Source organism: Mustelus asterias, chromosome 2, assembly GCF_964213995.1.
Source record: "Mustelus asterias chromosome 2, sMusAst1.hap1.1, whole genome shotgun sequence".
NCBI classification, from domain to species: domain Eukaryota; kingdom Metazoa; phylum Chordata; class Chondrichthyes; order Carcharhiniformes; family Triakidae; genus Mustelus; species Mustelus asterias.
This window is the reverse complement of record NC_135802.1, coordinates 12,475,692-12,498,294: the sequence shown is the minus strand read 5'-3', so window position 1 is coordinate 12,498,294 and position 22,603 is coordinate 12,475,692. Positions and strand designations below refer to the sequence as shown.

The 22,603-nt window shown below is 44.3% G+C and overlaps 1 protein-coding gene across 8 annotated transcripts in view; it reads right to left on the bottom strand.

Moving 5' to 3' along the window:
- The window catches only part of nktr (natural killer cell triggering receptor), a 213,758-nt gene that overhangs the window by 154,389 nt on the left and 36,766 nt on the right, over positions 1–22,603 (bottom strand). The gene's annotated exons all lie outside the window — the stretch shown is intronic.

Here is a 22,603-nt window from a genome sequence, read left to right as displayed (position 1 = left end):
AACAAGCAAATGCATAGGACCACCACCTGTTAGTTCTCACCCAAGCTGTACACCATGGTGACCTGGAACTATGTTGCTGTTCTTTCATGGTTGCTGGATAAAATTCTGGAACTCCCTTCCTAACAGCACGGTAGGTGTTTCTACAACACACAGACTGCGGCGGTTCAAGGCAGCAGTTTACCACCACCTTCTCAAGGGAAATTAGGGATGGGCAATAAATGCTGGGCTAGACAGTAATGCCCGCACCCATGGACAGTTAAAGAAACCTGTGCTCTTGACTATTGACCTCCTGATGATGGAAATGGATCCCATCTACTCTTTATAGCCCCTAATAATTTTATACATCTCAATTTCCTCTCCCCTCAGCTTCTATATTTTAAAGAAAACAGCCCCACCTTTCCTCAGTTAAATATTCTACATTCCAGGCAACATCCTCAAATTTCCCGTGTCCCCTCTCATGTAACCACGTCCATCTTGTGATGCAGTGATCAGAACCCTATGCAGTAATCTAGCTGCAGTCTCACTAGTAATCTAGGACAGTTCTAGTATCACCTCTGCTGATCTTCTATTGTACGCCTTGGTTAATATGTCTTCTTAACCACCTCATTTATTGGTCCTGCTACCTTCAGGGATCTATGGACATGCAGTCTCAAGGTTCCTCTATTCATTACATTTCTCAGTATCCCACCATCTACTATGTATCCCCTTTGCTTTGTTTACAAATGCATTGCCTCACACTTAGAATCATAAAATCCCTACAGTGCAGGAGGCCGCCATTCGGCCCATCGAGCCTGCACCAACAACAATCCCATCCAAGTCCTATCCCGTAACCCCATGTATTTGCCCTGCTAATCTCCCTGACACTTAGTAGCAATTTATCATAGCCAATCAACCTAACCAGCACGTCTTTCCGACTGTGGGAGAAAACTGGAGCACCTGGAGGAAACCCATGCAAACATGGGAAGAACGTGCAACCTCCACACAGACAGTGATCTTGGGCTTCAACTCCACTGCCTGCCTACTTCCCAAACCCCTCAATTCCCAGAGACACCAAAAATCTGACCGTCTCTCAGTTTTAAATATATTTAACAATGGAGCATCCACAACCCTCTGGGTCAATAATTCCAAAGATTCAAAGAAATTTCTCAATCCTAAATGACTGTCCTCTTATTCTGAGACTCTGTCCCCATGTTCTAGATTTCCCAAAGGGAAAACAACCTGTGTCTACCCAGTCAAGCTCCTTCCAAATCTTATATGTTTTAATGAGATCACCTCTCATTCTTCTGAGCTCCACAGAGAACAGGCCCAATTTATTCAGTCTCGCATCCAATAACCAGTCTACCTTCTCTGTACCACCTCGACCTATTGACATTAGTTCCAGGAAAACTGCAAAATGACAAGTTCACGGGGACGAACTGCCTCAGACCAGCACTTCAGGAACTGGTGGCACAATCTCCCGATTGTTTTTAAAATTATTTTTCATGGGATGTGGGCATCATTGGCCAAGCCAGCATTTGTTGCCCATCCCTCATTACCAGAGTGATTTGCTGGGCCATTTCCGAGGCCGGTAAAGAGTCAACCATACATTGTTGTTGGTCTGGAGTCACATGCAAGGCAGAACTGCTAAGAACGGCAAATTTTGTTCCTTAAAGGCACTAGTCAACCAGATGGGCTTTAGTGACAATTGATGATAGCTTTATGGTCACCATTACAGAGATGCTAGCTGCCAGGCTGCGATTTGAACCCAGTGTCCTCAGTGCATCAGATGGATCTCTGGCTAATCCAGTAACATTACCACTTTGTCACGGTCTCCCCTAATGTCATACTGAGCACAGCAACTTACTTGCATATAAAAACATGTGTGCACAGAGGCTGATATACAAACAGCTTTCATGTGAGAAAGGAAGTAAAGATCCACGATCATGAATTTGTGCGCTTACAGAAAAACCACACACACGCACGCACCTTCAAAAGGACTTGGCACAAAAGGAATATTCATAAATATCAAGCCATCAGATGGGCAAACGTGATTGTGTACAGAACACTGAGCCAAATTCAGCTATGATATGGGAGATATAAAGATTTTCTGTTACCTGATCATAGGCCAAAAAGGATTTGAGCTGCACACGTCCCGAAATAACTGACGTGGCTCAGTAGAGTAAATAGCTGAGCCACACAAAGTAGGGAAATTTTTAGCTTCAATCTGGGGCCTGTGCAGTGTTCGCAATTTCTGGATTGAGTTTCTAAAATTGGCATCGGTACCTCGTGGCTGAATGTGGGTGTGAGGGAATGAAAGGGACACTCAAATCTGAGTCTTCGATACATATCAGTTAGTACTCGGTTGTAGATATAATATTCTAAGCCGTCCCTAAATCCGTAAAGTGAAAATCAGATATACATCAGTGCTATGTAGAACAGTTATAGAGTAGCATATGTAACAAATGTTTTCCATATTCAAATGAATTCTGTCAATAACATCACTGGTGCCAGGGGTTTAAAATTACTGTTTGAGATTTTTGTTTGCAATAGCTTTGCTAGCAACAATAATGTCACTTGGTCACTACAAGCGATCTCAGGGCCATTCGGTTGGGAGAGAACGCAGAACTCCTGGAATCACAAAATGCTATGTCATTTAGCCCGTTAACACTTTCAAAGTTGGAACAGGGTTATCAATTTATTCTATTCCTCTTCCTTTTCCCTTCCATAGATCTGCAAAATTTTCCTTTCAAATATTATCCAATTTCCTTCTGAAAATGATATGTTTCTCCCACCCTTACAGGGTGTTTTGTCCTTTTTCTGCCATTTACCTCTGTCCTGTGGTCAATAGCGCTTCTGACGCTGACTCAATTTCTCGTTATTGTTCCTTCATGATCTTGAATAGCTCTATTAAATTTCCCCTTTACCTTCTGTGCTCTGAGATCAACCCTGGTTTCATGGTAATGAAGTCCTGCATCCTAGGCACCATCCTAGCAAATCTGCTCTGGATTCTCGCCAAGGCCTCGACATTTTTCCTGATCAACATTCAACAATGCCATTGGAAATCAGACAGCACTGGGTCAAACAGTCGGTCAAGGTTAGACCTAATTTATTAGTGCCACAAGTAAGGCTTACATTAACACTGCAATGAAGTTACTGTGAAAATCCCCTAGTTGCCACACTCCGGCACCTGTTCGGGTACACTGAGGGAGAACTTAGCATGGCCAACACACCTAACCAGCACATCTTTCAGACTGTGGGAGGAAACTGGAGCACCTGGAGGAAACCCACACAGACGTGGGCAGAACGTGCAGATTCTATACAGACAGTGACCCAAGCGGTGTAGAGAGGCAGCAGTGCTAACCACTCTTACAATCAAGCTTTACACAGGAATAATGTCTACTTAGATGATTGAGGTTTCTAAATGGGACCACGCCTCAGCTAGGAGTGAATAACTCCAGGAGACGATAGTAAGAGAAGAAAGTCAACTGAGTAAAGAAAGTTGAGATGAAGCAAACAGGTACTATTTTCCAAAACGAGCTTGAACCTTGCTCTCAGTCAATCTTCATATTCTTATCCTTGATAGTTTTAGCACGTTCACTCATAGCGACACCTTCAGTAGTCAGATGTTCCTAGCTTTGCAGCATGTAGACAGTTTGCCCAAAATTGAGCGTATAATCTGGCAAATGGAACAGACCTCGGACATAGCACACAACCAGATGTAGACATATCCAAAGGGAAAAAGACTCTTGATACAGATATTTGCTTAAAATGTACTTAGTTCATTTGCTCAGCGGTTAAATTTCTTTGCTTCCTTTTTTCTTTATATTGGGGTGGGAAGAAACAATCAAGGTCTCCTTGAGTGCCCACTTCCAACAGGGCTTGTGCTGCATAGAAAGCAAGAAAAACCCTCATCAATTCTTCTCTTGCTGAAACTGAAGTCAATCACAGGACTCCAATGCTGTCTTTATGCAATGTGGATATTCACCAGCTGAGCTCTCTGTCCCAAATGCAAAAAACCAACTGCTTTCTATCTTAAATTGTAAATCTTATGATGCATTTGCACAATCCTCTCAGCAGACACGGTTATTGACATTATAAACCAAGAATTGGGAGATGATTCTAAAACCAGTGATGCTTATGCCAAATAGGACTTTGTTTGGGTTAGTTCAATTCCAAATCAAGTCAGTCTTCAGCTTGTGACTATGTTTATTGTATTCTCCTTGGCAGTTAAAAATAGTGATATTAAACAGTAATAACCTGTGCAGTCCTTGGATCATTTTTGCCCAAGCTAAGCAAGGATTCCGGTGTGGCCAGCAATAGCTTGTCACAAGCAGCCGAAAGGATGACACCGTTGGGTAAATTAGGAATCATGAAAATTCAAGAAACAAGATCAAATCTAATGTCCACAATTTATTAAAGGCAACATTCAAATGTACAGGAGGCTGAAAATGTCTGCATGGGGCAAACAAATTTATTTGGAAAAAAGTCAGCTAAAGGACCCTGCAGCTTTTCCCAAGAAAGTTTGAGAAAATTAAAGTGTTTAGACTTTTTGTCCCTTTACCTTTTTGCTGGTGGATTTCAATTAACAGGAAAATGAAATACTTAATGTCACACCTTATGTCTTGGAAATATACCACCGGTACAAATTTGTAATTATGGCATGGTAATATGCAGCCTAAAAGGGCATCAAAATATCCATAACAAGCCTTGACCATACAAGAATCATTCCAATTAAAAGTGGATCTGAACTAGGCCTGCATAGGAGAGGTTAAAATCTTTAGATTAATCCATTCCACAGCACAACTCATTAGTTTGACTTGCATTTTGTTGATGGTTTGTGAGGGACACAGCACCAACAGCAAAGAGATATTTTCAGGTTCTAAGCTGAACCCCACACCCACTATCCTTTGCTTTCCCGGCACTGGCTTCAGCTGAGCTTTGTACCAGTTCTCAGGGCAGGCAGCTTTCTCCAGAGCTCAATGAGCAGCATGTATGAGCTGGGTGCTTAGATGTGTGTGAAAACAACACACGCTGAACTCAACCAACATGTTCCCCACCAAAGATGTTCCTTTTTCCACGTCGAACCAAGTTCTCACCTTACTAGGAGGCACAACACTATGGTCAACCAGGGCTTCACAATTTAAAATATTGATATTTATTGTAAAAAATGATTTACTAAGTGCAGCTTCTCATTGTAATAATGCCACGATTCAGAAAAATCAACCTGGTGGCAGGAAAAGAATGGGAAACTGGATAAAAAGCATTCCCATTCATTTCCCTTTTGCAATGTCCAACGGTCACTCTCAATGTCAGCAAAACAGGTTTGAAGCAACGAAATTGAAGTGTGGAGACAGAACAATTAGATCCTTTTTCATCAATGCAAGAGTTAAAATTCTTCATATAAAGAAACACAGTAAGGCTTACAACTCAGCCTCAAATCTTAATTGCTCCCCCTGAGATTTAAAGTGGAAAATGACATTTGGAAACTCCATTCCTGCACACATCTCACAGCCTAGATGACATTCCTTCACAACACAAAAACAGGGACTGGTGCTGAGTTTTGGCTGTCCCATGTAGATACAGAACTGGAAAAATTCACAAAAACACAAATATCGCTTTCAAAATTTTGTCTGATTAGTGGTGAATATTGTCTTCCTGATTTACCGTTTTATGTGAAACCATTTGCTCTGAACCCAAAACATCGACTGGCTGGTCGCTCGACAGATAGTGATTGTGTTTGCTGTTTTGTAACTTTCGATTCCGATATTTTAACTTTCAAGTCACTGCACATGATAAATCCCAATTGGTTACCCGTAAACAGCAAGTAACAGCCTCACTGTGGGAAATGATGCCACCTGCAACCCCTATCCACAACTACACTGCTAGAACTCCTTTAGCCCGGTAGCAGCATCACAAGCTCACCCGGATCAGGCTTTTAGCAATTGAAATGGAGGCACTGCGATCCCTACAAAAGCAACAACCTGCATTTACATAGTGCTTTTAACATCAAAATATTCCAAGCATTTCACAGGAGCACAACCAGACAAAATAACTGGCAATGAATCACATCAAATGATGTTAAGTCAAGTGACCAAAGTTTTTATTTTAAAAATTGGTTTTAAGCAGCATCTTAAAGTAGGACAAAAGGCGGCATGGGGGCACAGTGGTTAGCACTGGTGTCTCAGAACCAGGGACCCAAATTCAATTCTAGCTTTGTGGTGACTGTGTGGAGTTTGCATTTTCTCCCAGTGTCTGTCGGGGTTTCTCCCAGGTGTTCCAGTTTCCTCCCACAGTCCAAAGATGTGCAGGTTAGGTGGACTGGCCATGGCAACCACGAGCGATGGAATGACATGAGGTGCTCAGGTTTTTAATAGAGTAAAGGAGGAGAAACTGCTTTCCAGGAGGAGGGTGGGTAATCAGATACACAACAACAGAATCAGAGATAAGGAGAACATTTTTTATTCAGCGAACTATTATAAATGTTATGAATGTACTGCCCCAAAGTTATATTCAATCTGCTTCCAAGAGGGAAATGGATAATGCTTGAAGAAATAAAACTTGCAGTTTGTGCAAACTGTTGTGATCCTTTGAAATTTGGTGTTCTTGCATTTGTTGCACGGCAAGTTTCAGGAACATGCCTCTCTTTGCATCAATGTTCAAGATCGGAATTACCAAGCTTGAAACCTTCCTTGCAATGGAATTCCACCAATGTAGTCTACGATATGACTGAGCCAAAAGCAGACCACTATAATATTTGGCTCATGTGGGAGTGAAGATATTTGAAGCTGCAGGTCACAGAGTTTAGAGGTTTCATGCTCGCTTGCCTTTTCCCTGATAATCAGTAAAATGAATTATTCAAAGGGAAGGGAATGAGCAATATCTTGGAAGAAATTTTGCTGAACCGTAGGTGATAAGTAAAACCAAAATATCCCATTTCCTAGGAAAAGGGGAAATCAACACACATCATCAAAAAGATCACCTGCACCAGCACTGGGGAAAAGTGGAGGCTGTATTGGTGGGACAGTCTATACCTGAACCGTCATCATTGAATCAGTATTCTTGTGCACTGCATAACTTGGGAAATGGAGAAAGTTTTAAACTAAATAGTGAGCGCAAGGGATGAAGTGTGGAAAGATGTGGTACTTCAAAGAGTAGAGAGAAGGTAAGAGAGGAAAATTGTAATGTGGGAAATGGGGGTCAGAGAATAGCAGGAAGGGACAGAGAGAGAAAATAAACCCAAGAATCAAGACTAGGTATTACAAAAGCACCAAAAAAACTAAAGGCTTTGTAGCTGAATGCTCATAGTGTCCATAGTGTTCACAGTGCAGAGGGAAGTGGCAGGTTACAGAGGGACATAGATAAGCTGCAGAGCTGGGCTGAGAGGTGGCAAATGGAGTTTAATGCGGAAAAGTGTGAGGTGATTCACTTTGGAAGGAGTAACAGGAATACAGAGTACTGGGTTAATGGTAAGATACTTGGTAGTGTGGATGAACAGAGGGATCTGGGTGTCCATGTGCATAGATCCCTGAAAGTTGGCACCCAGGTTGATGGGGTTGTTAAGAAGGCGTACGGTGTGTTAGCTTTTATTGGTAGAGGGATTGAGTTTCGGAGCCAGGAGGTCATGCTGCAACTGTACAGAACTCTGGTGCGGCCGCATTTGGAGTATTGCGTACAGTTCTGGTCGCCGCATTATAGGAAAGATGTGGAAGCGTTGGAAAGGGTGCAGAGGAGATTTGCCAGGATGTTGCCTGGTATGGTGGGAAAATCGTATGAGGAGAGGCTGAGGGGCGTGAGGTTGTTTTCATTAGAGAGAAGAAGGTTAAGAGGTGACTTAATAGAGGCATACAAGATGATCAGAGGATTAGATAGGGTGGATAGGGAGAGCCTTTTTCCTCGGATGGTGATGGCTAGCACGAGGGGACTTAGCTTTAAATTGAGGGGTGAGAGATATAGGACAGATGTTAGAGGTAGGTTCTTTACTCAGAGTAGTAAGGGCGTGGAATGCCCTGCTTGCAGCAGTAGTGGACTCGTCAACATTAAGAGCATTCAATTGGTTATTGGATAAACATATGGATGATATTGGAATAGTGTAGATTAGAGGGGCTTTAGATTGGTTCCACTGGTCGGCGCAACATCGAGGGCCGAAGGGCCTGTACTGCGCTGTAATGTTCTATGTTCTATAAGCTCCCAAGATGTTAATAAGGGCAAGAGAGAAAATAAAATGCAAGAAGAAACTGCAGAAAAGGCGGAGCCATAGACAAACCAATAAATCTGCTGCTCCTTCTGTCCCAAAGACCAGAAAGGTGACACAGCTAGCTACAAATCCACGAACATGAGGAAAAAAAGAATTCATTTCTACACTGAAAATAGATTCCACTTGTACCCACCTCAACACCTCAAACAAAATAACCCAAATAGTTTCACAGATATCAAACAGCTTTTTCTGATAAGGGAAGCAAATGAAGTTGACATACTTCACTGGGAATAGAACACAAAAAATTTGGTCGACAATGCCAGCAGAAGGGGCAAGTATCTGAGCTACTAGGAAGTGGTGGTGTACTAGTATTGTTACTGGATAATCTGGAGATCAAGGGTAATGCTCTGGGGCCTGGCTTTGAATCCCACAATGACAGATGGTGGAATTTAAATTAAACACAAACTAGAATTAAAAATCAAATTGAACCATTGTCGATTGTCATTTTCCATCTGGTTCACAAATGTCCTTCAGGGAAGGAAATCTGCCACCCTTACCTGGTCTGGCCCACATGTGACTCCAGATCCACAACATTGTGGTTGATTCTTAAATGCCTCCAAAATGGGCTGGCAAGTTACTCTGTTGTACCAAACCACTGAAATCTCAAACAAATGAAACCAGACAGACCACCTGACGTTGATCTAGGCAACAGAAACGACAACTGCATACCCAGCTCCACCGACCCTGCAAAGTCCTCCTTACTAACATCTGGGGGATAGTGCAAAAATTGGGAGAGCTGTCCACATACTAGGAAAGCAATGGAGTCATAGCTTACAATGTCACAGACACCACCATCACCAGGTATGTCCTGTCTCTCTGGCAGGACAGAGAGAGCAGAGGTGGCAGAACAGTGGTATATAGTAGGGAGGAAGATATCCTCGGAGCCCTAACAACTACTCTGGACCCAATGAAGTCTCATGGCATCAGGTCAAACTTGACCCTGTTGTCATTACCGCACACTGCCACTCCCCAGCCAGCTATGAATCAGTACTACTCCATGTTGAACTCCACTTGGAGGAAACAAGGGTGGCAAGGGCACAGAATGTACTCTGGGTGGAGGACTTCAATGTCCATCAAGAGAGGCTCAGCAGCACCACTGCTGACCAAGCTGGTCGAGTCCTACTGGACTAGGTCTGCGGCAGGTGGTGAGAGATTCTAAAGGGAAAAACATACTTGACTTCATCCTCACCAATCTACCTACCACAGATGCATCTGTCCATGACAGTATTGGTAGGGGTGATCACCGCACAGTTCTTGTGGAGATGAAGTCCTGTTTTCACATTGAGGATACCCTCTACCAAATCATATGGCACCACCACCATGCTAAATGGGATTGATTTTGAACAGATCAAGCAACTCAAGGGCATCCATGAGGTGCTATGGGCCTAAAAATGAGGTGTTAACATGGTGAAGCTACAATACAGGACTGCCTGCACGTCAAACAGCATTTTCTTTGGCAGTCCCTCAGGGTCGAGGGTGACTTGTTTCCACTCCGGGAGGTGGGTTCTGCGCTGGCTGAATAGTCCAATCCTGGAGCCGCAGACTCTGCCACAGGTTTGGTGGGTGGTGTTTGATGAGGTGGATGGGTGGACGCTCTGGATTCTGCGTTCTCTTTCTGCTGTTTATGCTTGGTCTCCATGTGCTCCACCCAATGACGCGCAAGATGCCTTATTGGCTGCTTCTTCAGTTTGTGTTCTCTAAGGCAAGCAATTCTCATGTGTCAAAGGGGATGTCGCATTTATTTTGGGAGGCTTTCAGAGTATCCTTGTATCATTTTCTCTGCCCTTCTAGTGATTGCTTGCCATTTGGCAGTCCTGTATGGCATGCGGACAATGTGGCCCTGCCCATCGCTGCTGCTCGAACGTGACCAGTGCCTCAATATTGGGGTTAATAGCTTGGGAGTGACGCTTATGTTGGTATGCCTATACTGCCAGTGGATTTGCAGGATTTTGCAGAAGCAATATTGTTGATAACTCTCCAGGGATTTGAGGTGTCTGCTGTACATTGTCCATGTTTCTGATGAGCTTGGTGCTGGATGAGGTCTAGGCCTTTGAACACACTGTTCCTCAGGCATCCAAAGACTGCACTGGCACATTGAATTTGATTTTGAATTTCATCGTCGATGTCTGCCCACACCGAGAACAGGCTCCTGAGGTATGGGAAATGATCCATGCCATCCAGGGGCTCGATGACCAGGGGAGAAGGGGGGTTAGTGTGATAGGAGTGGGCTGGTAGAGAACCTTTGTTTGCCGTATGTTTAGTCTGAGGCCCATTATCTCATATGCCTCGGTGAACGTGTGGATGATGGTTTGTAGCTCGGCTCCTGAATGTGCGCATGCACAGATATCATCTGCATACTTTTAGTTGATGACAGAAGTTAGAGTGGTCTTGGTTCTGGTCTGGAGGTGCAATGGTTGAACAGTTTCCCACTTGTCCGATAGGTTACCTCCACTCCAGTGAGAGCTTCAAGATGATGGGATGGAGTGTTGCTGTGAGGAAGATGGAGAAGAGCATTAGTGTGATGATGCTATCCTGTTTGACCCCATTTTTTAGATTGGGTCTGTGGTGGTTCCATTGGTGAGGATCACGTCAGCATGGAGCAAGTGGAGAATGGAGACGTATTTCTGCAAGCAGCCAAATTTGAGGAGGATGTTCCACAATCCCTCATGGTTTACAGAGTCGAAGACCTTTGCAAGATTGAAAAAGGCCATGTAGAGGTTAACACTGCTTCCCTGCACTTTTCCTGGCTTTGTTGCACTTTTAAGCTTATGCCCATTATACCCCTCGATTGGAAGCTGCACTGAAACTCAAGACGCGCTCTTCAGCCATTGGGTGGAGGCAATTGAGGAGGTTTCTCATGATGACCTTTCATAGAATCCCTAACAATGCAGAAGGCGGCCGTTTGGTCCATCGAGCCTGCATCGACCACAATCCCATCCAGACCCTATCCTAATAACCCCACATATATACCCGAGCTAGCCCACCTCACACGAAGGGACAATTTAAAGGCCAGTCAACCAAACTCTCACATCTTTAGCGTGTGGGAGGAAACTCACGCAGACACGGGGAGAACGTGCAGACTCCATACAGACAGTCACCTGAGGCCGGAATTAAACCCAGGTCCCTGGCGCTGTGCGGCAGCAGCGCTAACCACGGTGCTGCCTGTGGCGCAGAGCAGGGAAATCCCTCTAATTTCAGCTGCTGGACCCATCTCCTTTCTTGAAGATGGTCACAATTAAGGCATCTCAGATATCCTGGCATGCTCTCTTCCTGGCAGATGAGGTTGTGGATTCTGGTCAAGAGTGCCTCTCCGGTGCATTTTGATACTTCAGCAGGGATTGCATCTGCACTGGAGGCCTTGTTTTGCAGCTGTTGGATGGCTTTTATGACCTCACAGCAAAATAGGTTGTGCTGAGATAGTGGCGGGTCGTGTTTTGTGGGATGGTGGTGAGGGCACTTACACCGAAGGCTGTCTTGGTTGAGGAGGCTACAAATCCTCCTAACCTCCCAAAACCTGTCCACAATCTAAAAGGCACAAATCGGGAGTGCAATGGAATACTCTCCCTTTGCCTGGATGGGTGCTGCTCTAATAACATTCAAGAAGCTTGACACTATCCAGGACAAAGCAGCCAACTTGATTTGCACCCCATCCACAAACAGTAACTCCCTCCACCACCAATGTAAATTGCAGCAGTGTGCAACAACTACAAGGTGCATTTCAGGAATCCACAAAGGCTCCTTGGACAGCACCTTCCTAACCCACAACCACCACTAGAAGGACAAGTGCAACAGATGCATGGGAACATCACTACCTACAAGTTCTCCTCCAAGCCACTCACCATCCTGACTTGGAAATATATTGCCATTCTTTCGCTGTCATAGGGTCAAAATCCTGACTGCCCTCTAAGAGCACTGTGGGTTTACCTACACCACAGGGATTGCAGCAGTTCAAGACGGCAGCTTATCACCACACTGTGGGCAATAAATGCTTGCCAAAGCCACATCCCGTGAATGAATTAAAAAACTTCACCCACTCTGAATTTGATCAGTGAATTTAGATTGATGTATGCACAGAACTCTTTGCCCAGAAGCTAATGGTTAAAAGAGTGAAGAGTAATGAGGAAACTGTAATAAACGCCTCAAGATTTTAACCCACTTAAAATATGTGTACGGGGATTCTGAGTGCCTCCTACTGCTGGTTTAACAATGTGCTGAAGTTAAGACTACTCCTACCAGGTCATTGAGAGGATTGAGTTCTCTTGGAAGTCAGGACAAGATTAATGCTGCAACTTTAGAATTGCTCCAGTTACTGTTTGGATGCAATTTGCAGAGAAGATCAGATGAATCAAGAGATACTGATTCAACTGGAATACTCTGTGCCTAGGAGAAGGAAAGATTCCAGAATGAGCCAAGAGTTTCCACAGTTTGAGGTCTGGGAAAAAAATTGAATCAAGTTAGGAAATGGCAGGCTAAATCTCAATTTCAAAGTAATGAGAATGCAAAGCATGTGGGGAACTTGCATGCCTTGATTTCATTCACTTCCCAACTCCAACCTCAAAATGCATTAGGAAGCACTAACAAAGCCTTCACAGGCATTCCAACCCCAAGTGTGCTGCCCTGAAAACCCTCACTGACAAATCTCCAGGGCCTTATTCATCCTATCCAGCCAAACGCTCAAACAGCAAACTGATCCATCAATAGTGGCTGCTTGATTAACGATCAAACATTCAAAACATTCTTCCTTGACTGCATCTTTCAACTCCATCCAAACCTACTTACCTTCATGTGTAGCCTTCAGTAAAGCACTTCCTCCAGCATGAGAATAGTCACATGGAAATAGAAGTTGCAGTAGTTAGATACCCTACAGTGCAGAAAGAGGCCCTTCGGCCCATCAAGTCTGCACCAACCACAATCCCACCCAGGCCCTATCCCCATATCTTTTACCCACTAATCCCTCTAACCTACACATCTCAGGACTCTAAGGGAAAATTTTTTAGCATGGCCAATCAACCTAACCTGCACATCTTTGGACTGTGGGAGGAAACCGGAGCACCCGGAGGAAACCCACGCAGACACGAGGAGAATGTGCAAACTCCACACAGACAGTTGGTATATGTACATTGAAGGAATGCAAGAGAAAATTTTGTAGTAGTAATGATGCCCATCTTTGTGATAATTTCCATAACTTGGTTCTACTCCAGCGTTTGGGAGCACAATCCTGCCAGCGCTTTAGAATTATAGAATCCCTACAGTAAAGGAGGAGGCTATTCAGCCCATCGAGTCTGTACCAACCACAATCCCACCCAGACCCTATTCCCGTAACCCCACATATTTACCCTTAGGACCATTAGGGTCAATTTAGCATGGCCAATCACCCTAACCAGCACACCTTTGGACTTTAGTACTTATAAGAGGAAGTGCAGCATCATCACAGGTACCAACTTGAGGAGAGAAGTTCAATGGATGCCTGTATATTCAGATAGAAGTGAATAGGAAATTCTGCTGGTGCTGACAGAAGTTTACAGTAGAGTTAAAGTTTATTTATTAGTCACAAGTAAGGCTTACATTAACATTGCAATGAAGTTACTGTGAAATTTTCCTAGTCACCACACTCCGGCGTCTGTTCGGGTACTCGGAGGGAGAATTTAGCATGGCCAATGCACCCTAACCAGTACATCTCTCAGACTGTGGGAGGAAACCAGAGCACCCGGAGGAAACTCACGTAGACACGGGGAGAACATGCAGACAGTGACCCAAGCCGGGTATCGAACCCGGGTCCCTGGCGCTGTGAGGCAGCAGTGCTAACCATTGTGCCACCCCCATTTACAGTGCAAATGAAGAGGCTATTCAGCCCATTTTGTGGGTGCTGGCTCTTTGTTAGAGCAATCCAAAATGTATTTCACTGCCCTGTTCGCTCCCTCTATCTTCTTCCATTAAATATCTAACTTAATGGCAGAAGTAATAGTGGATACGTTGGTTGTAATTTATCAAAATTCACTGGACTCTGGGGAAGTGCCGGCTAATTGGAAAACAGCTAATGTGACGCCACTGTTTAAAAAAGGAGGTAGACAAAAGGCGGGTAACTAGGTTAGCTTAACGTCCGTAGTTGGGAAATTGCTGGAATCCATCATTAAAGAAGAAATAGCAGGACACCTAGAAAAAAATGGTTCGATCAAGCAGACGCAGCATGGATTCATGAAGAGAAAGTCGTGTTTGACGAATTTACTGGATTTTTATGAAGATGTAACAAGTGCAGTTGACAGAGGGGAACCGGTGGATGTGGTGTTTTTAGATTTCCAGAAGGCGTTCGATAAAGTGCCTCACAAAAGGTTGCTGCAGAAGATTAAAGTACACAGAGTTGGGGGTAAAGTGTTAGCGTGGATTGAGGATTGGCTATCTAACAGGAAGCAGAGAGTTGGAATAAATGGGTGCTTTTCTGGTTGGCAGTTGGTGACTAGTGGCGTGCCGCAGGGATCGGTGCTGGGGCCTCAACTGTTTACCATATACATAGACGATCTGGAGGAGGGGACCGAGTGTAGGGTAACAAAGTTTGCAGATGACACAAAGATGAATGGGAAAGCGAATTGCGTGGAGGATGCGGAAAGTCTGCAGAGAGATTTGGATAGGCTAAGTGAGTGGGCGAGGATCTGGCAGATGGAGTATAACATTGACAAGTGAGAGGTTATCCACTTTGGAAGGAATAATAGTAAAATGGACTATTATTTAAATGGTGAAAAATTACAACATGCTACTGTGCAGAGGGACCTGGGGGTCCTTGTGCATGAATCGCAAAAACTCAGTTTGCAGGTGATCAAGAAGGCAAATGGAATGTTGGCCTTTATCGTGAAGGGGATGGAGTATAAAAGCAGGGAGGTCTTGCTGCAATTGTACAAGGTACTGGTGAGGCCGCAACTGGAGTACTATGTGCAATTTTGGTCCCCTTATTTGGGGAAGGATATATTGGCCTTGGAGGGAGTACAGAGAAGGTTCACCAGGTTGATACCGGAGATGAGGGGGTTAGCTTACAAGGAGAGATGGGGGGGGGGGGGGTGTAAGTGGAACTAAACCACTATCAGATCAGCCATGATCTTATTGAATGGCGGGGCAGGCTCGAGGGGCTAGATGGCCTACTCCTGCTCCTATTTATGTTCACCGGATAAGATTCATTGGTCTTTGCCCCAGCCACTCTCCACAGCAAGCCCTCCCTCGCTCTATCATTCCTCTGCATGAAGTGATTTCTCCTCACCTCTCTCTTCACTCGGTAAACATTTTACATTAATGACCCCTTGTCACTGACTCCCCAGTCAGTGGAAATAGTTGTTCCCTATTCACTTTCAAAACTCTTCATTTTCTAAACTTTGAATAGATTTCCACTGCTCTATTCCAGTGGGCCTCAGTATCTCATGGCCCCCCTTATAATTTCTGATTCCTGACATTATTCTGGGGAATCTATGCTGCACACTGGAAGTTTAATATCATTCCAAAAATACACAATACTTTAATTGGCTTAACTAGTACTTTGTACCAATTTATGACTTCAGTGCTCCTTTTCTCTGCACTTCAAATTAAAACAAAATGCTGTTGAAATTTTTATGCCTTTACCTGCAGTCACAGATCCAGGGAATTACATATCAGAACACTTGGCTGCATTTTCATTTGCAATCTTCACCATTTCTGAATACAAGCATTACGTTGCGTCTGTCTGCCCATTTCAGTAGCTACGTCCTCCTGAAGTCTTTAAAATTCCCCCAAATCTTTGTGTCGTCAGAAAGTTTCAGGACAATGCTTGCTGGCCTAAGTCCAAATCATCTATATATGTATTTACACACCAAAAAGAAAGTGCACCTAGCACTGGTCCTGGGGTGCACCACTTCCAACCCCTCTCCAATCTGAGCAGCATCTATATCCTCATAATTCTCCATCCCAATTGCCAAATATGATTCAAATCCTACAGTTCCATTCCTTTAACGTTACACACAGGCAGATTATAAAAGCTCATCTGAGACACCTTACAAGCGACTTCACTACATTATCAAGTCAACAATTTTACCAACCATGGTAGGCTTCTGCAGAAAATGCAGATGTATGGGATTGGGGGTGATCTAGGAAATTGGATCAGGAATTGGCTAGCGGATAGGAAACAGAGGGTGGTGGTTGATAGTAAATATTCATCATGGAGTGCGGTTACAAGTGGTGTACCTCAGGGATCTGTTTTGGGGCCACTGCTGTTTGTAATATTTATTAATGATCTGGATGAGGGTATAGTTGGGTGGATTAGCAAATTTGCTGATGACACCAAAGTCGGTGGTGTGGTAGACAGTGAGGAAGGGTGTCGTAGTCTGCAGGAAGACTTAGACAGGTTGCAAAGTTGGGCCGAGAGGTGGCGGATGGAGTTTAATGCGGAGAAGTGTGAGGTAATTCACTTTGGTAGGAATAACAGTTGTGTTGAGTATAGGGCTAACGGGAGGACTTTGAATAGTGTGGAGGAGCAGAGGGATCTAGGTGTATGTGTGCATAGATCCCTGAAAGTTGGGAATCAAGTAGATAAGGTTGTTAAGAAGGCATATGGTGTCTTGGCGTTTATTGGTAGGGGGATTGAATTTAGGAGTCGTAGCGTTATGTTGCAACTGTACACAACTCTGGTGCGGCCGCACTTGGAGTACTGTGTGCAGTTCTGGTCCCCACATTACAGGAAGGATGTGGAGGCTTTGGAGAGGGTGCAGAGGAGGTTTACCAGGATGTTGCCTGGTATGGAGGGGAGATCCTATGAGGAGAGGCTGAGGGATTTGGGATTGTTTTCGCTGGAAAGGCGGCGGCTAAGAGGGGATCTTATTGAAACATATAAGATGATTAGAGGTTTAGATAGGGTGGATAGTGATAGCCTTTTTCCTCTGATGGAGAAATCCAGCACGAGGGGGCATGGCTTTAAATTGAGGGGGGGTAGTTATAGAACCGATGTCAGGGGTAGGTTCTTTACCCAGAGGGTGGTGAGGGATTGGAATGCCCTGCCAGCATCAGTAGTAAATGCGCCTAGTTTGGGGGCGTTTAAGAGATCCGTAGATAGGTTCATGGACGAAAAGAAATTGGTTTAGGTTGGAGGGTCACAGTTTTTTTTTAACTGGTCGGTGCAACATCGTGGGCCGAAGGGCCTGTTCTGCGCTGTAATGTTCTATGTTCTATGTTCTAATTTCTTCAAAAAGGTTTGTTACATTTTTCAAGCCTGACCAAATTGGCTGCCACTTACTTGTCTACGTAACAATAACTGTACCTCAAAAGGTACTTCATTTATTGTGGTGTGCTTTGGGGTATTCTGAGGAACTGATAATGTTCTACAGAAATGCAGGTCCTTCCCTTCTCGAGAGAAATGCTGCAAGCTTGGCAGCTGTTAAGTATTCTCTGATGTTATAAAATTCAGCATTTCTATTTTAAGAGCATTACCTCAGAAGACTAAAAAAACCTATTAAGATCTGCATTAAACTGCAGGAAAATGCACAACGAATTTCAATATCATTGGACATTAATCAAATGCAAACCAGTAGATTGATAATTATGGGTTTGGTTATTGATTAAAATAAAAGGTTTGGATTAGCAATATGCCTGGTTGAGGCCTTGCTTACGTGGACGTGTTTAGCCGCTTTCCACTGCACAAGTCTCTCAGCTATTCCCAAGCTGTTAGTCCTTTGCAGCAGACTGAAAAGTCACTAAGATGAGAAAATGAATCTTCAGCTTGTAGCCAGCTACGTGCCAGGAGTTGGTTCTGAGAGCAAAGGTCTCGTGCAAGATGAGGTACTTTTGGGAATAAGTAGAGGCTGTGACAGGAAGGGAATGGATTGACATTCGAGGAGGATGACATCAGGTAAGCCAAACAAGCCTGCTACATTAAAATGGTTCTTGTGATAACAAATCTACTGTTTAAAAATATGTTTAGCTGAACTTAGGTATTTAATCACATCCACAATGTTGAATATACAGAATCATAGAATGGTTACTACACGGAAGTAGGTATTCGGCCCACTGAGTCCATGCTAGCTCTTTGCAAGAAGTTAGCTGGTCCCACTCCCCTGCCTTTTCCCCATGGTCGACAAATGTTCTCTCTTCAGGTACTGATCCAATTCTCCTTTGAAAGCCAAAAAGGAATCTGTCTCCACCATCCTCTCGGACAGGGCCTTCCCATCTGGTTCCTTTAGGGAAGGAAATTTGTCATCCTTACTTGGCCTACATATGTGGTTGCCTCTCAACTGCCTTCCAAGGACAACTAGGGATGGGCAATAAATGCTGGCCAACCAGCAACACCCAAGTCCCATGAATGAATAAAAAAGAATTCCAGATCCTAACCACTTGCTGCATAATTAAGTTTTTCCTCATGTTACCTCTGGTTCTTCTGTCAATCACTTTAAAACTGTACCTGCTTGTTCTCAACCCTTCTGCTAAAGGGAGCAGCTTCTCCCTATCTACTCTGTCCAGACCCAAGATTTTGAACCACTATCAGATCTCTCCTCATCCTCAACTTCCGAGGAGCACAATCCCAGCTTTTCTAAAGTCCCTCATCCCTGAGCCTAATGTCATAAATCATTTTTTCTGCACTGCTTCACATCCTTTCTAAAGTTTGGTGCTCAGAATTGGGCACAATACTCCAGCTGAGGCCTAACCAGTGCTTTATAAAGGTTCGTTCATCATAACTTCCTTGCTTTTGCACTCTATGCCTCTCTTGAAGCAGCCCACGATCCTGTGTACTTTTAAAATAAGATGGATTACGAGAGTAAACTTGCTCAATATAAAAACAGATTGCAAAAGTTTCGACAAATGAATTAAAACGAAAAAGAGTGGCTAAAGTAAACATTGGTCCTTTAGAGGATGAGAAGGGCGATGTAATAACTGGAAATGAGAAAATGGCTGCGGCATTGGACAGGTATTGTGTTGGCCTTCACAGTGGAAGACACAAATAACATGCCAAAAATTGACGACAGGAAGGCAGGTGAGCACCTAGAAACTATTATCACGAAAGAGGTAGTGTTGAGTAAGCTAATGGGGCTAAAGGTAGACAAGTCTCCTGGCCCTGATGGAATGCATCCCAGGGTACTGAAAGAGATGGCGGGGGAAATAGCAAATGCACTAGTGGTAATTTACCAAAATTCGCTGGACTCTGGGGCGGTTCCCGCAGATTGGAAAACAGTAAATGTGATGCCACTGTTTAAAAAAGGAGGTAGACAAATGGCAGGTAACTATAGGCCTGTTAGCTTCTGTAGTTGGGAAAATGCTTGAATCTACCAAGAAAGAAATAGCGAGACATCTGGATATAAATTGTCCCATTGGTAAGACACAGCATGGGTTCATGAAGGGCAGGTCATGTTTGACCAATTTGGTGGAATTCTTTGAGAACATTACATGTGCAGTGGACAATGGGGAACCTGTGGATGTGGTGTATCTGGATTTCCAGAAGGCATTTGACAAGGTTCCGCACCAAAGACTGCTGCATAAGATAAAGGTGCACGGTGTTACAGGTCATGTATTAGCATGGATAGAGGATTGGTTAACTAACAAAAAGCAAAGAGTGAGGGTGAGTGGTTGGCGATCAGTGACTAGTGGTGTGCCTCAGGGCTCAGTATTGGGACCGCAATTGTTTATGATTTACATAGATGATTTGGAGTTGTGTCAAAATTCGCAGATGACACTCAGATGAGTGGCAGAGCAACGTGTGCAGGGGATGCTGAAAATCTGCAAAGGGATATAGATAGTCTAAGTGAGTGGGCAATGGTCTGGCAGATGGAGTACAATGTTGGTATATGTGAGGTCATCCATTTTGGTAGGAATAACAGCAAAATGGATTATTTAAATGGTAAAAAATTGCTGCATGCTGCTGTGCAGAGGGATCTGGGTGTCCTTGTGCAAGAATCACAAGGAGTTGGTTTGGAGGTGCTGCAGGTAATTAAGGCGGCAAATGGAATTTTGTCCTTCATTGCGAGAGGGATGGAGTTTAAAAACAGCGAGGTTATGTTGCAGCTGTATAAGGTGCTGGTGAGGCCACGCCTGGAGTACTGTGTACTGTTTGTGGCATATATAAATGATTTGGAGGAAGATGTAACTGGCGTGATCAGTAAGTTTGCGGACGACACGAAGATTGTTGGAGTTGCGGATACAGCAGGATATAGATAGGCTGGAACATTGGGCGGAGAAATGGCACACACACACACACCCTTAAAAGCACAGGTGGAGAGGGTGGTGAAGAAGGCATATGGCATGCTTGCCTTTATTGGACAGGGCATAGAATATAAAAGTTGGCATATGATGTTGCAGCTGTATAGAACGATGGTTAGGCCACATTTGGAATACTGCGTCCAGTTCTGGTCGCCACACTACCAAAAGGACGTGGAGGCTTCGGAGAGAGTACAGAGAAGGTTTACCAGGATGTTGCCTGGTATGGAGGGTCTTAGCTACGAGGAGAGATTGGGTAAACTGGGGTTGTTCTCGCGGGAAAGGCGGAGGATGAGGGGCAACCTAATAGAGGTGTATAAAATTATGAAGGGCATAGATAGGGTGAACAGTGGGAAGCTTTTTCCCAGGTCGGAGGTGACGAACACAAGGGGTCACGAGTTCAAGGTGAGGGGGGCAAGGTTCAACACAGATGTCAGGGGGATGTTTTTTTACACAGAGGGTGGAGGGGGCCTGGAATGCACTGCCAAGCAAGGTGATTGAGGCAGACACGCTGGGATCGTTTAAGACTTATCTAGATAGCCACATGAACAGACTGGGAATCGAGGGATACAAAAGAATGGTCTAGTGGGCACAAGAGCGACGCAGGCTTGGAGGGCCGAAGGGCCTGTTCCTGTGCTGTTTTGTTCTTTGTAAAACCGCTTTCTCAACCTGCCCGGTCTCCCACAATGATTTGTGCACATGAATATCCAGGTCTCCCTGTTTTAGCATCCCCTTATAATTGTAATATTTAATTTATATTGTCTCTCCTCATATGTCCTAGCTGCATTTTTCAGCAGTGGTTAATCTGCCACATGGCCACCCATTGCATCAACCTTGAAAAACATCATTAATCCCCTCAAGTTCTTCATAGAATCCCTCAGTACAGAAGGGGGCCATTTGGCCCATGAGTCTGCACCCACAATAATACCCAAGCCCTATTCTTGTAACCCTCATTTATCCCACTAATCCCCCTGACATTAGGGTCAATTTAGCATGGCCAATCAACCTAACCCGCACATCTTTGGACTGTGGGAGGAAACCGGAGCATCCGGAGGAAACCCATGCAGACACAGAGGGAACGTGCAAACTCCACACAGGCAGTGAGCTGAGGCCGGAATTGAACCCGGGTCCCGGTGCTGTGAGGCAGCAGTGCTAACCACCATGCTGTGCCACCATGCGGCCCATATTTTCAAGTTCTGTTTCATTTGCAAATTTTGAAGTTGTGCCCTGTACACCAAGTCAGAGTCATGTAACAGTCAACAAGAAAAACAGTGGTCCTAAAACCGATCAATGGGTCCATCGTACTCATTTCTCCAGTCCAACAAACTGTTTACCACTATTGTTTCCTGCCACTCAGCCAGCTTTGTATCCACTTGCCCGTTAATTCCAAGGGTTTTTCCTTTGTTGGCAAGTCGATTATGTGGCACTTTATGTGGAGTTTAACCTTGCAGCCTATTCTGCAACATACACGATTCTCCAGTCAGCCGACACTATCCCCAAATCCAAGCAGGGCTGCAAAATTATGGCCAGTATCTCTGCAATTTCCATCTTTACTTCCCTCAGCATCTTCAGATGCATCCCATCTGATCCTGGTGACCCATTAACTTTATGTACAGATAGTCTCATGCTTCCTCTGTCAATTTTCAACCCATCCAATATCTCAACTACCTCCTCATGCAGTGTGAATCCGGCAGTATCTTCATCTGTGTAAAGACAGATGCAAAATACTAACCTAGTACATAAGCCAAGCCCTTTTCCTTTCTAGTATAGATAGATCCACTTTCTGTCCCCAATTGGTTCCAGCCCACCTCTCTACGTCATTTTACTATAGTTTTGATTATAGAAGGCTTCTGGATTCTGTTTTGTTTTTTGTTTCCCCTTCTGATTTATTTTATCACTTACCCTCAGTCCAGTCCCCCGCCCCCTCCCCGCTTTCATCGCATCTCTTTCATCATCCAGGAAGTTCTGACTTTGGTTGCCCGAGTTTGCCCCCTTGTAGGGATGTACCTCAACTGTACCCAAAGCATCTCCTCTTTAAAGGCAGCCCGTTATTCCATTGCAGTTTTACCTGTGAATCTTTCATTCCAACGTATCTAGGGCAGGTCAGCTCTCAAGATACTGAAATTGGCCTTCCTCCAATTAAGTGTTTTGACTCCAAAGCCGGATTTAACTTGCAAC